Source organism: Sciurus carolinensis, chromosome 3, assembly GCF_902686445.1.
Source record: "Sciurus carolinensis chromosome 3, mSciCar1.2, whole genome shotgun sequence".
Classification (NCBI taxonomy): domain Eukaryota; kingdom Metazoa; phylum Chordata; class Mammalia; order Rodentia; family Sciuridae; genus Sciurus; species Sciurus carolinensis.
The window spans coordinates 138435728-138450068 of NC_062215.1; the positions used below are offsets into that span (position 1 = coordinate 138435728).

The 14341-nt window shown below is 40.2% G+C and overlaps 1 protein-coding gene across 3 annotated transcripts in view; it reads left to right on the top strand.

The window, feature by feature from the left end:
* The first annotated feature begins 533 nt into the window (after positions 1 to 533).
* The window catches only part of Mfsd6 (major facilitator superfamily domain containing 6), a 65023-nt gene continuing 51215 nt past the window's right edge, over positions 534 to 14341 (top strand). Inside the window, exon 1 of one of the 3 annotated variants that reach the window (XM_047545846.1) lies at positions 534 to 871. The gene's annotated coding sequence lies outside the window, so the exon portion shown is untranslated. Of the gene's footprint in view, positions 872 to 1290; positions 1427 to 14341 lie in introns of those variants that run through there. The other 2 variants (XM_047545844.1, XM_047545845.1) reach the window with 2 other exon arrangements.

Genomic DNA, 14341 nt, shown 5'->3' on the forward strand with positions numbered 1-14341 from the left:
CCTTTTTAGTGCGACACACAGGATCAACTCTTCAAAAAAAGCGCCAGATACCCCGCAGTGCCTCACTAGGAGGGTATTTTAACCTCAGTGAGTTAGTAAAACTCACCACGTTCTTTCCCTCCCTTCTCTCCGAGTCAACTGAGGACGATTAAGATTGTGACTTGTGACACTGCGATAGAGCATTTTCAGTGTTAGCACTTAATAAGTGCTCAATAACTGATGGTTAGAACCGTCTCCAGGTCAGACGGTCCTCTATTCTCCACCTCAAGTCCTCATCCTCGCCGCGGCCTGAATTTTTAGCCTAGGGAAAAAGGGTCCTCGGCCAGAAGACTGTGTGGGTGGGTGGGTGGTGGTGGTGGCGATCGGGGCGGGGGTGGGTGCTGGAGCCTCGCCGTCCGCTTTCCCCTGCTCAGTGCGCTTCCCAACGGGGTCGGGTCCCAGGTCCCTCGGGACCGCCAGGGCGGGCGGGAGGCCGGGAGGAGGCGGCCGACGCATCCGCCGCCGCCGCCGCAGGAGGCGGAGCGCTGCACCTGGCGGACTGTCCTCGGCGCTCGGCCCTGAATCGGGTCCAACCGGGAGTGAACGACTGCGGCGACCGAGAGGCCCCGGCCCCAAGAAGAGGAGCAGCTGAGAAGGTCGCTCGGGCGGCGCGCTCGGCCGCCGCTGTCGGTCGCCCCACCCAGCCCGCATCCCTCCGCCGCGCCGCGCCCCGCCCCACCCCGCCCGCCGCAGCCCCCGAGGAGCGAGCGACTCGCCCGCGATGGTGCGCGCCGCCCCGACAGCCGCCGCCCGGGCGCCCGGAGCTGCCGCCCCGCGCCCCGGGGACTGGGCTCCCCGCGCCCCGCGCAGCTGAGCGCCGCCGCCGCCGCAGGTGAGTCGGTGCGGGTGCGCGGGGAGGGGGCGCGCTCGGCGGGGGAGGCCCGGCAGCCCCGCCCTGGCCTCCCCCGCGGGGACGCGCCGCTCGGGAGGGCGGGGACCCTCCGCCGCGCACACCTGCTGTCGGGGAGGGGGTTTGGGAAGGGGCCCGACGGAGCGCGCGTGGGTGGCCCCGCTCCCAGCCCGGTAGCCCGCCGCTCGCTCCCGCCCTCCCTGGGCTCGGGTGTCTGTTGTCATCTTCGTAGGGCGCTGGGGGCGGCTGCCGGCAGCGCCCCCCGTGCGCCCGCAGCACTTCCGCAAACGTAATTGGAGTCGGGAAAACAAAGGCGCTGCCCAGGGAGCCCTCGCGGGACGCCAGCAGCTGCTGCCGAAGGTGGGGGACGAGGGTGGGCCCCGGCGTCCAGGCCCTTCTCGGCCCGGCCCCACTCCCGTCCTTGTCATAAACATCCCTGGGAGACAGGCAGAGATGAGAACCTCCCCACAGCCCCAGTGACAAGGACTTGCCCCAGCTTTGGCAGAAGGAGGAAATTGATATTGTCAACCTCCCCAGGTGAATGCAGACGCGGAAAAAAAAAAAAAAAATACAAGCGTCGTCCTCAGGCCTGCTACCTAGAAGAAATTCTACACCTCCTACTTTTTACTTGAACTTGGTAGTTTGTTCCTGAAGCCTTTTTGAGATGGTAATGGGGATTGCTAGTTCTCCTGGGTCTTATTTATTCCATACCCAGTAATCTACCTGTAAATTTAGGTAGGAGAGTAAAGCAGTTCCAAACGCACCCCCGCTTTTATCCCCTCCCCACGTGGACACACACAGGTGGATTAATTACCCTTAAAGCAGGCACAGGATGTATTTTGCTCCTCCCACACGCATTAGGAACAACAAACATTTCCTTTGATCAAAAAATAGTAAGTATCTCACAGTGCTACTGGAACCTATGATACCTGGCCTATCAGTTGTAGAAGAGTCGAAGCTCAAATCCAAATAGTTTGGTGCCCTTGGGTTCTGGGTCTTAGTTTTCTCTCACATGTGATAAAAAGATGTTTGAGTAGTATAATGGTCAAATTTTCCTTTGCCTTTTCTAGAAGTTCATGATATTATGTAAATCTAACCTTTTTGGTGTAGATGAATGTAAAGAGTGGGTGGACTAACAGCATGTTATAAAAGGAGATGAATATTTGATAGATCCCAGATATGAGCAGAACATCTCTTCCCCAAGACCTGGGCATTAGCCAACTAAAGGGGTATGTATCTTTTCGTCTGCCTTGTTAAACAAAAGGAGAAGTTAAAGTCCTCAATGGAAAGCTTGGCTTTTGACACTTTGTCACTGACAGACAAGGGGAATGTTTTCAGTTATTTAGTCGTAGGTTGGAGGGTATTTATCACAACTTTTAAGTGAAATTAAGCATTGCTTGGGAAAAGGTTGGAACATTGTTAATGAACCCAGTGCAAGTTGCTGCTCTGGAGGAATAGAAGAATATTTCAATAATAGTTTCGTTAAAGTGACTAAGCATGTTTATAATAATTTATTTTAAGGTACCTTCTGTGTCTATACGAATAAGGTAAATATAAAATCATGAAGACAAACTGAAACAAAAAATAAAATAGAGCAAGGTTTGCAGGCATTTGGTGGTGTGCATATTGGATTGTCAATTTCATCATGTATAATTTCTGAATTTCTAGATTATTAACAGGAGTAAGGCACTTTTTTCCCCCCAGTACCAAGGATTGAACCCAGGAATACTTAAACACTGTACCACCAACCCAGCCCTTCTTATTTTTTATTTTGAGACAGGGTCTCAGTTTCTTAGGAGCTCACTAAGTTGCTGAGGCTGACTTTGAACTTATGATCCTTCTGCCTCAGCCTCCTGAGTCACAGGGATTGCAGGCATGTGCCACCACAGCCAGCAATAAGGCACTTTCGAGCTCTGATATTCAGCACACCATCTTAACACAATTTATTTCTATATCTGTGTAAAATGTCTTTCTCTAATTTTGTACATGATGAAAAGGAAACTCAAAAAAGTTAAGTAATTCTACACTACAGAGATGTAGTTAGTTTTAGACCCTGTGTTTCCTGGTTCCAGAGTGCAGGAAATTTCCACTTGGTGTCTCTCCTGCTCAGGACCATTAAACCTCACCACCTAGACAAATGCTTTCCTTTTTTTCTTGTCTTTGAAAATTCCTTTTTTTTCTTGCCTTTGAAGATTAACTTCATTTCAACATACATATAGTATATATAGTAATGTCCATGTAGGATAATCTACATATTTATAATGGAAATTTATTAGAGCATGTGTGTTTTCCCATTTGTTCTGTTTTTAAACTGTAGTCAAGGTAACAACTAATTTTGCTAGAGAAAAATTTAGTATTAAGCCGGTAGGGTTTTTTTCTTCTTTTCATATTCATTAATTCTTTTTAAATTTTTATTTATTTTTATTTTATTTTTTCATTAATGCTTGATTATGGGGAAAGGGAGAAATACAGCAAATGCATGTCTACTAGTCACTTTGTTACCCTGGCATGGAAAAAAAAATCAAGATATATTAAGTGATAAAGCAGGTTGAAGAGGTTTATACACATTTACTTAAACCTGCATACAGGGGTGTGTGTGTATGTATGTATATATATGTGTGTGTGTGTGTGTGTGTGTGTGTGTGTGTATCTCCTTGTCCCAAAACTGTCAAGAGTGGCTACTTTAAGCAAGTAGGATCGGGTGTTTTCTCCTTTTTACTTATAAAGTTAGATTTGGGTTTTACAATAAATAATAATTAATTTTTAAATAATCATATGTTCTTTTCTTATATATATAAATTAAGGGAAACAAAAGAAGAATACAATCAATTCACTTTATAAAAATCCAAAGTAAGAGGAAATTAAGTGTGCCTAAATCTGTAATTTATGCAAGTGAAATGAGTCTCAGGAGATGAGAGTGAACATTGGTGGTCTTGGAACTGAAGGTGTGATGTGGGGCCAAAGAGTGAAAAGTCTTGGATAACTTCTTTTTACTTTTTCTAAACTGTAGCATATTCTACAGCTCCCAGTTTTCCTCCTCTGTATGAATGCTCTGCTGCACACTGCAGTTCATCTGTTAGACTAAGGTTTAAGAATTCCTTTCTTCTGGTCTTGCCTGGTGGCTACAAGCATAGGAACATTATTGTTCCTTACAGAACAACCTGACCTGATGGAAGGTAGGAGTTGGAAGAATCAATCATCTTATGAGACCAGCAATCCAGGTGACTAGGTGTAATTTTAGCAACATAACTTCAGGAGCAGCAAGTTATCAAGTTAATCTAGTCTGATGCATATATATTTATTTAATACAATCCCACAATTCTGCTCAGTTCTATTTAAAATTAACAAAAATCAATGCTTAGAATCCTTAAAAATTCATACTTTTCCCTGTTTGAACTTAGAAATCTAGAACCAAATATATTCAGACTTTCCAGAAGATTCTCGTATTTTATATGTGAAGGAAATCTGAATAAACTTTGTTCATTATAAATGTGGTAGGTAATCCTGAGAAAGAAACTTATTTTGCAGAGCAGATATTGACAATTTGGGGTGCTATCTAACATTTTAAGGTTTTCCTTGATTGAGGAAGCTGTTTAGTCAAGTGTACAGTTCTACCCTAGCATGGAACCATTTTGTGTAAAACTTTCTTCCTCAAGTAGAACTACCATGGCATTTCCCAGGGCGCAGAGTTTTGGATGCCTAGGAAAAGCATATATGCATCTGACATGAATTCTCTGTGGGACAATGAAAACACCTTAGTGTCTCCACCAAGAGTGTTCCATTTGGGTTTAAAATTCCTCAGTGGTTAGTTACCCAACATTAACTATCTATGGGGCTCGTGTCAGAGAGCAGTCGCCTAGCATTTGCAAGGACCCCTGTTCAAATCCCAGGGCCCTCAGAGGGGAGAGGGAAAACACACACACACACAACACAGTCTATGGGCATTTACTATACTGGCATTTTGGGGGTGAAAGGGATTTGTATCAGTTTGATTTGTTTTCCTAAATCTTGACTGACAAGTTATCCAGTACCTAGCTCCATTGCTGAATTGAGTAACCTTTGCTTTGTAGCTGTGTTTGGTTTTCTATATTTGGAAAATATCAACTGTTTTGTAAAATGGCACTGTCTCAAATTCATTGGCCAGGCAATGTAGTCATTTTCTAAGACAAGTGATGTTTGATTTGTGGGTGCAGAAGCCAAAACAAAACTTTCTTTAAAAAATGTATAACAACTAAATCTGGAGTTTAGGTGATATGTGTTAATGTGTATCTCTAATAGACATTACATTTCTGGCTGCTGGTTTGTGTCTCTAAAGAACACACATACACCCCTACTCGGCACCAACAGAAACTAAGCCTGCCAGCCAGTTGTTTTGTGTATTCAGAGGAGCAGCCATCTGCCTCCATCCAGTTCGTCCCAAGTGTACCTGAGCCACGGAAGTACTGATGATTGTGTTGAAGGCAAGTTAACATTTGGGAATGTAAATGAGAGCTCTATATTATCTTATGACCTTGTGGTCCTGCTGTATTTTAGATGTGGGGTTAGGGGTGGAATAAGAGAGAATAGGGCAAAGATGAATGACGTTCAGCCTGTTAGAAAAGCCGTATTTCAAGAGATGTGGAAAGGGTTGAATTAAGGAGGTCAGGGACACGTTTCTTGACACTTGTTCTGAGGTATGTTTGAGAGTGGGAGACTAATTCAGGAAACGTTCTACAAAAAGAAAACAGAAAAGTCCAACTTTGAATGACACTGAAAAAGTGTTTAATAGTGTTTTGATCTGAGACCAAGAGTGACACTGGGGAAAGAGGGGGAAACAGGAGCACCATGAGTCAGCTGTGGGCAGAGGGAGTTCTGGTGTGGCTTTGTGGAGGATAAAAAGGAGAATTAGAAAGAGGAACCGGTGCTGCCTGAACAAGCCTGATTTGCGGGTTAACCATGCCAAGGGAAAGTGAGTAACGAGTCTGGACTAGTGGTTGGCTACCTATGTGGGATTATTAGAGCAATGAAGTCAGGTGCCTTCCACTTTCCACATGGCCAGCAGCATCAACTTCAATAAGCCCCTGCACTAAATGCACCCTGAGCCCCTTTGCCACATGGGGTAAAGAGGGAAGACTTGCCTTGGAGGAGTGGGTTCCTGTGACCTGTGTTGCACATTCTTTTCTAATAACTGTTTTGGTCACTTTTAGGGACAGAGGTTCAGATAGAGTGTGCTGGGATCCAAGGAAAATGAGAATCCATTCATATAGAGCCATGCAGGAAGCCCCACACTAAACACATAAAGCGAGACCATACAAAGTGACTTGCACACTTGTTGGAACTTTTAAGAAATGCACTGTTTTGATAAATATGACTTGACCCAGGAGAGTCACGATTCTTTAGCTATTATGAGTGCCTCTTAATTCTCTTTCAAAATGTTGTCTGTGGAATTGTGTTTAATGAAAAATTGTGCCCCCAATTCACCTTTGTAAGAAAGCTTAAGTCAAAGACTTCGTTGTATTTTCAAAAGGGTAAAAATGACACACATTTTATTTTCCATATAGAGTCTTCCTATCAAAGGTGTAATATTTTTGCAAAGTTCAGAGCCCTTGTAACTGTCCCTTTCAATCATTTCTACTGGGAAGCACAAGGCTTTGGTGGGTAATTACACTTTAGGCAGGAACTGTAGGATAAATGATGTCCCAGTTGTCACTCAGATGTCTTATCTTTAACAATGCCTTTTAAAATATGCATTTTAAAAGAAAGAAGTGCTCACTGAAGAAAAGTCCAGCCCAGTATAAGAAAAAAAATTAACATAAGTTCTAATTTTACTATACAGAGATAAGCCCTAGTAACTTTTTTTTTTTTTTTTTTTTTTTTTTTTTTGAGGTGCTGGGGATTGAATCCAGGGCTTTGTGCTTGCAAGGCAAGCACTCTACTGACTGAGCTATCTCCTCAGCCCCCTAGTAACATTTTTAAATTATTTTCTTCAAGATTTTTAAAAAAATGTTTCATATGAAGTGCATAAATTTACAGATATAAACTGTAACTGTAAATGGAGGTTTGTGTCCTGCTTTTTTTACTTAGTGTGATACATTTTCTGTGTAATTTCTATTTTTCCATCATATGGATATGAGATTTTATATCCAGATCTCATCTGGATCTACCAAAATTAATATAATTGCCCATATTATTGATTACTCACTTAGTTTCAGTTTTGATTTTTACAGGTCTGTAACTTTAAGGTTCTTAAGGTAAATATCTTTACCTTAAATCTTTGCTTCCTAGAAAGTTTATACTTCTGTTCTTAGTGAATGAAGATGGCTGTCAATCTTCATCCTCATCAGCATTGAATATTTTCATTTTTAAAAGTACCAGTACGGCATGTATGTTGAAGTATATTTTTTATTTAGTGGTTGGTAATAAAACATTTTTCTAAAAGTAATTACGTTATTAGAATTGATAGCACATGTCACCTCTCAATTTATCAGAACTCTAACAGCATAATAAACAAAAACAATTTTAGATTACACATACTAGAAGGTGCTAAGGATATAAATTTTTTTCTTAGACTAGTGTGCATTTAGGGAGTGAAGGTAAAGGACAAACATAGAAAAATGTTTTTTAAACTTGGAAGTCTATATTCTGATTTAAATGGTAAATTTATAACAGATGCGTCTGAGAAGAAAGCTCCTGTACATTTCAGTATAAAATGACTTGTCCTATGGGTAGATTATGCTTTCCTTAAACCTCTTAACTTCCTCAGTGTCTAGTACCAGAAGAACCAAGTAATAAGATGCATCTTTTATTGAATAAGCATTTATTAAGGACCAATCATAAATACAGTATTATCATAATATGTAGGGTAGTACTATATCCTAGTGTTGTGTTACTAATACTTGGAGTTAGGTTTTATTTCTCATTACAATTCCTATTTTTCCACAGTCTGAGTTTTCTATATTCCTAGTATTTTATGTTCCTTGACCCATAACCCTATACAAATTGTATTTTGAAGTCAGTCCTTTTCTGAAAAAATTTGAGGGAAAAAATTGTGTATTTGTGTATGAAAGAGGGATTCACATAACCTTTTAAAAATAGCCCCTAAAATCATTCGATGGAATTGTAATTTGTCTCTTTAAAAAACATTTATATACATCCTATATAAATTGCTTTTGCTTTTAAAATACAGCAAACATTGATGGAGGAAGATCTTCCTATAAAACCTTAAATAACAGTTTTCAATTTCAATTACCAACCTTTAAAAAATTCTTCATTTTATATTATGAAAAGACAAGAAATCAAAGGTTTTCCATGTTAGTTTACCGGAAAAGAAACAAATTTATATTCTTTAAAATAACAAGAAATTCAATAGTAGAGACAGCTTTTAGATCGTCTTTGTGAACTTGCTGTGACTCCTAGTTTTGCTGTGACTGGTGATGGTGCTGATTAGGTTCCATCCTTCTCCCTTTTTCTCCTAATCTCTTACCTGTCTGATTACCTGTAAGGAGTTTGAAGACAGAATTCTGTAGATTTCCCATGTGATCATAGTTGCTCTTCTAGGTTCCCCTGAGAAAGTACATGATGGTAAAAAGATAATAAGATTTGCATTAACATTTATTAGAGAAATGAATGTATGATGGTAGCGTGAATAAACATTTGAAAACAAATAGAACGCGCTTTTTTAGGACTTTCAGAGATCCCTGGCAACAACTCATGTCTGCCACAGGTTGCTACTGTTGCCCTGGAGGAAACAAGTGGCTGGTGACCCCATGCCCACTGCCATGCCCTCTGCTGTGACTCACAGTTGGAAGGGAAGGAGTAGGATCCTCAAACTCTGGGTGGAGATGCTTTGGAGAGATGTGTTGGAGGCATCCCAGATGGAAAAGTAGAAAGAATTTCCTCTTACAAATTATGCAGTCTGTAACCTTTAGGTTCTTAACACTGTTAATTCAGTAACTTGAGCACTCCTACTATTTGTAATATTATTTCAATGGGGAAATGGTTTCTAAGCTTCAGCAACTGAAGTACAATGAATTTTGGAAACCCTGCCTGTTTGTTTGGTTATCATAAAAAAGCAGTTTCATTGCCTACTTGGCTATTGATCTTTGTTTAGGAAGGGATGGAAATGCATTGCTTCTACTTTCATAAAAGCTTCTGTGACCCCCTTAAATCCCTACATTGTATTCCATCTTCACAAATAAATGCACAGTAAGCCACAAATTTAATTTATTTTACTTCACTTCCTATCTTGAACATCTGTTGAGGTTTTTTTTGGCTAGAGAAATTCACAAGATATAAATACTTTCCCTTTTTTGTGGTCGTGGCGATTGAACCTAGGGTCTCACGTGCTAGGCAAGTGCTCTACCACTGAGTTAACTACTCAGCCTCGACGTAAGTATCTTCTGTAAAACACTTTTTTTCATGCTGTAATAGGAAATGTTATTTGTTCCTCAGGCTGGGCTTGTTTTAAGACAGGAAGTTTATTTGAAAGTAGAAAGAAATGTGAGTCTGGGGCCTGCTTCAGATTTATGTTTTAAACTGTGCTATATTGATACAATATTTAATCAAAAACCTAAAATAAATAGATAAGAATGTTTCGTTCCTTTGTAAAGGATCCAAATTATAGTTTTTAAGATTGACATTTAATTGTTTCTTTCCACAAAATGAAAGTGAAAATCCACTTGGCTTTTATTCCTAAAACCACTGTTATGCTTAAAAGCTATCTTTCAGTCTTAAGAGATGAAAACAATTCATTCCTTTTTACTCTTTCAACAAATTGAATGGAAATGTTAGAGAAGGTTTCAACTCCTTTCTTTCAGATTTGTGATGTTACAAGTGTAAGTAAAATGCTTCTACAGATGTGTATATTTTAAATGAGTAGGTATTTCTGGCCTAGAGAAACTCAATTATCATTCCAACCATAACACAACAGTCTGCTCTCTAGCAAGCCAGTGCCCCCACCTCGTTCTGGGATATGGACCGGGAGATAGACAAGAGCACAACTCTGTGAGCATTGATGGTTCAAATGCTAAGCTAGTTCAGGGATGGTGCCAAAGAATTTTAGAACACTCCCTTGGGAGATTGCTTTTGGAATAATTGCAAAATAAATAGCATATCCTGGAATAAAACCACAATGACCACTCTACCACCAAATGTTCATATGTTGCTTTTGAATTAATACAATGTTTTTTATAAATTGTTTCATTTAAACCCCAGAACCTATCTATGAGTCAATTTACTTGGTTTTTTTTTTTTAAATCCCCATTTTATGATGAGGAAAAGGGAACTCAAGGAGGCACTGATGTATCAAGAACAGGAGAGCCATTGAAACTTCTTTCTCCTCTATTTCCTAAAATTAATCTCTGAAAACATTAAACTTTTCTGAGCTATCTCCCCAGCCCTGAAAACTTTAAACTTTAATAAAAATCTTACACATATATTGTCATCAGGTGCTTGCAAAAATTACCAATAATTGTTGAGAGCTTACAGAAGTAAAGTGCAATATGCAAAGTACTCAATTTCTCTCTCAATGAGTTTATAATCTCTTTGGGTGGTAAGAGATATCTGTAAAAAGATAGTGATAAACTTACTTTATAAATGAGATACTGGCTCAGGTATGAGAGTATGCTCCAGAAGAAGGAGTGAGGATAGTTGCAAGTTCATTCTACCTCCCAGATGTTATAAAAGGTTGCACTAAATACAGTCCACAAAGTTCTCTTTGTTCTGATACAATACCATCAAGGGAGTTTTTCTTGCCTTTGTGATTAAGACCACACACTAAAATAAGAGTTTGAATGTCAGGGCATCCTTAGTAGGCCCTGCAGTAGCCAAACCCTGTGATCTGTTTTCTATAAATGTGGCCATGCTATTCTCCTGCTTCATTCACTTCGGTGGCTCCACATTGTTCTCAAAAAAAATAATACCTAGAGGTTCTCAGTGTTTATCAGGCACTATGCTAAGAGTTCAACACGCATGATGTGCTTTCACCCTCACAGCTGCCCTGATTGAAGGGTGTTCTGATGAGCCTCCTCTGTAGGTGAGGAGACTCACTTTGAGATGTTAGATGCTTCTCCAGAGCCTCACAGCTAGTCTCTGCCAGTCTCTCTTACACCTCTTAGGAACCCCTCAGCATTTATACAGGTCTCTGTGTCAGCACACTGCTCCTCTTCTGGGCTGCTCTACACATCCTGTAAGGCTTCCTCAAGACCCCACCCCAGGGACTTCCGCACCAGTGTTCATTCCTGGTTCAACACTTGACACGGTATGTTGTGGTTGTTTACCCTCATGTCTCTCACCACTGGACTTGAGAGCAGAGGCTGCATGGTCTTTGCCATATGAACTGTGGGTCACCAAGGGGCATATGCCTATCTAAGGGTTATTGCTACATTTATAGCTGTTAGGTTAAAAAAAAAAAAAGAATGTCTTTATTTTCAGTGTAAGTTACTAACACTGTGTTTTGTGTTGAATCCTCTCTCAGCCTGATAGTCTAGTCAGTCCCTCTGTAATCTGTGGCTGTCTGGTAGCCTCAGATGCCCTCAGCCTTAACATGAATCTGAGGCTCTATTTCCTCTCATTCCCCACCATGGAATAGTTTCCCCACTCGTATTTGCCTAAGGTAAATCCTTTTCCATCGTTCATGTTCAGTCTAAGTTCCTCGTTCTGTGCCAACCCCTGTCTGAAGTATGGGATCTTTACTCATCTCCAGAAGTTCCCATGGTCTGCAGTGCCTTTTTGCTGTTGTTCCTTAATTATGCAGTGCTGTGTGACTGGCTTCTTTCATTATTCCTCTTACTAGTGATTTAACTTTTTCCACATCCTTTGATGTTTTCCTCTATTTTGGATTCATTTTGTCTACTATAAAGCAAGTCTTTGGGGCCCAAGACCAAGTATTTGACCTCTCTACCTAATAGACTGTATGGATTTGAATCCCAGTTCTTCTACTTGTTTCCAGAGTAAACATGGGCTAGTTATTTGCCTTTTCTGTGCCTCCGTTTTCTCACCTGTAAAGAAGCAAAGTAACTGTACCCACCCCAGAAAACTGTGGTGAGAATTAAATGAGTTAATATCTGTTAAGCCCATAGTAAGTGTTAAGTGTTATGTTGTAGTTAGTATTAATAATGATGGCAAAATAGTGCACCAAGTCCCTCTTGAAATATAAATATATTTTCACAATGGAGCAACCATTATGTTTGTCTATAGATCTGTCTATCATCTAGTAGACAAGTATGACTAGGAGCCAGGAGTGACAAGTGTGGCCGGTTCTGTTTCTGGGAGGAGGTTCAGTCCCAGTGCAGTGCTGTTGGTAGCAGCTGTGGGGAGTCTGGGGGAAGCACCAAGTGCCTGGAGGGCTCAAGCTGAGAACTGGACTCATAGGAGTAGGACCAGTTCTGCCTCTCACAGTTTGTCTCAACCATAAAGAAGCCTTGTCACAATGCCTGGGAGGAAGAGGAAGATTCCAAAATAGCCACTTGTACACTTTGATGTCCTTGTACCCTGTGTGACTGTTACAAAGCCAATTTTTAATTTTTTTTTTCATGTCATCAACCAAATGTCTAGCAGATGCTAAAGTAATCCTGATTTAAATAAAGATCTGTGGGGTTGATATTGCATGCTGTACCTCTGAAGAAAACTGTGTTCTAGAAAATGCGAGGGGTTGAACTAAATGTTCAAGAATGTTGTATGTAAATGCCAGGACTCTAAGGCTCATTTACAGTAATTTCTCATAGTCTGTGCTGATAATGAGTTACAGTAGTGGTTAGAGCCCTGTCTGGGACTTACACTGTTCCTAGACATTGAGAAGGGTCAGTAACAGTTGGCAAGGTAGAGCTAGCTCCTAGGGTTCAAGAAGTAGGCTTCCCTGTGTTGCAGCTTCAGTCATGGGCAACATTGAGTTATGATGGCAGAAGCACAAGGGGAATGTCCCTTCTCTGTTACCCAGGGATTGCGTCCTCTATACCACTGTTACCTTACTGCTGTGTCATAGCACACATTATCATCATGTCTGTCAGTCTGATCTTTGCAGTTATTATTCCAGATAATGTATTCAGGCCTAAGGGGTTTCTTTTCTTCAAAAGTTTAATCCATTTCTATACTCATATATTTATGGATAACAATACATGTTCGAGTCCTTATTCATTTAAATACTTAATGAAGAAAGCTATCAAATTTAACAAGAATGATTTTATTGTCTCTTATCAATAATTCAGAAATACCTGCTATTTGAATGACTCATTGTAGGTACTGGTAGGATGACTTCCCAGGTTTTATAAGGCTGTATTCTATCTTCACAGTGGTGGTGTTGATTAATATCATTCAAGTGTGCTGGATGAGAAAACTTTTCTGGTTTTCTAGAAAATAAACAAAAGTTCCTCTTACCAATTAGGATTAACTGCAAATTGGCAATAGAGATTTCCCAGAGAAGTTCATAAGTTTCTGAATATAATTTGAAATGTCTTTTAAGTTTTTTTTTTAAGCTTCACGATCAGAAGTTTAAAATAAATACTAGTTGAATGGATTCATGTTGATTGATCACCATTTCAGTCTGCTCAAGTTGCTCTAACAAAACACCTTACATGGACTATGTGGCTTGAACAACAATTTGTTCTCACAGTGCTAAGACTAAGAAGTTGAAGATCAAGGTGCCAGTGACTTGGTTCCTGGTAAAGGCCTATTTCCTGACTTGTTTGATGTCTGCCTTCTCACTGTGTCCTCACATGACCTTTTCTTAGCAAGTGATGTGGAAAGAGAGATCTATCTTCCTCTTCTATAATGGCATTAATCCCATCATGAGGATCCCACCTTCAAGACCTTTTTTAAATCTAAGGTCCTACCTTGGTACACTTAGGAATTTTGGGGGGAACACAGATATTCAACCTATATCAACCTATTATCTGCTCTCACTTTGTAAACATGTTAAGGATCTTGTTTGGCACATAAATATTTTACCACTCCTTATACTTGCTTTATCTGCACCTGACACGAGTTAAATTTTTTGATTAGATTCAGCAAAAGATGCACTACTTTGGGACATATTTTAATCTTATTAAATATTTGTTTCTTTTGTCCTTGATCCTATGATTGTACAGGTGACTGTAGTTACTCTTTATTACTGTTTATAATAATTTCTCCTTGTTTTGATTCTTTTTCATCAAAATCTAAATATGACATGAAAATATCGAGTCTAAAAATGAATGTCCTGAATTTAAACTCAAGAGTTTTTCTTTGTATTTTTGGATTTGAAGTTCATATAAAAGTTACTGAGTGTGACTTTCATGTAAAAAGTACTGAACATTGTATTACAGGACATTACTTTGCAATTGTTGGTACTTTTTAGAACTACTTAACATCTGGACTTCTGTAACTACAGAAACCTTGAATAACCCTATGATGGCCAAATTGAATAAAATAGGAGAGATTGGTTTGAGAGAATGTCACTCATCAAGGTATAAACTAACTTCCTAACATAAGATATCTTGC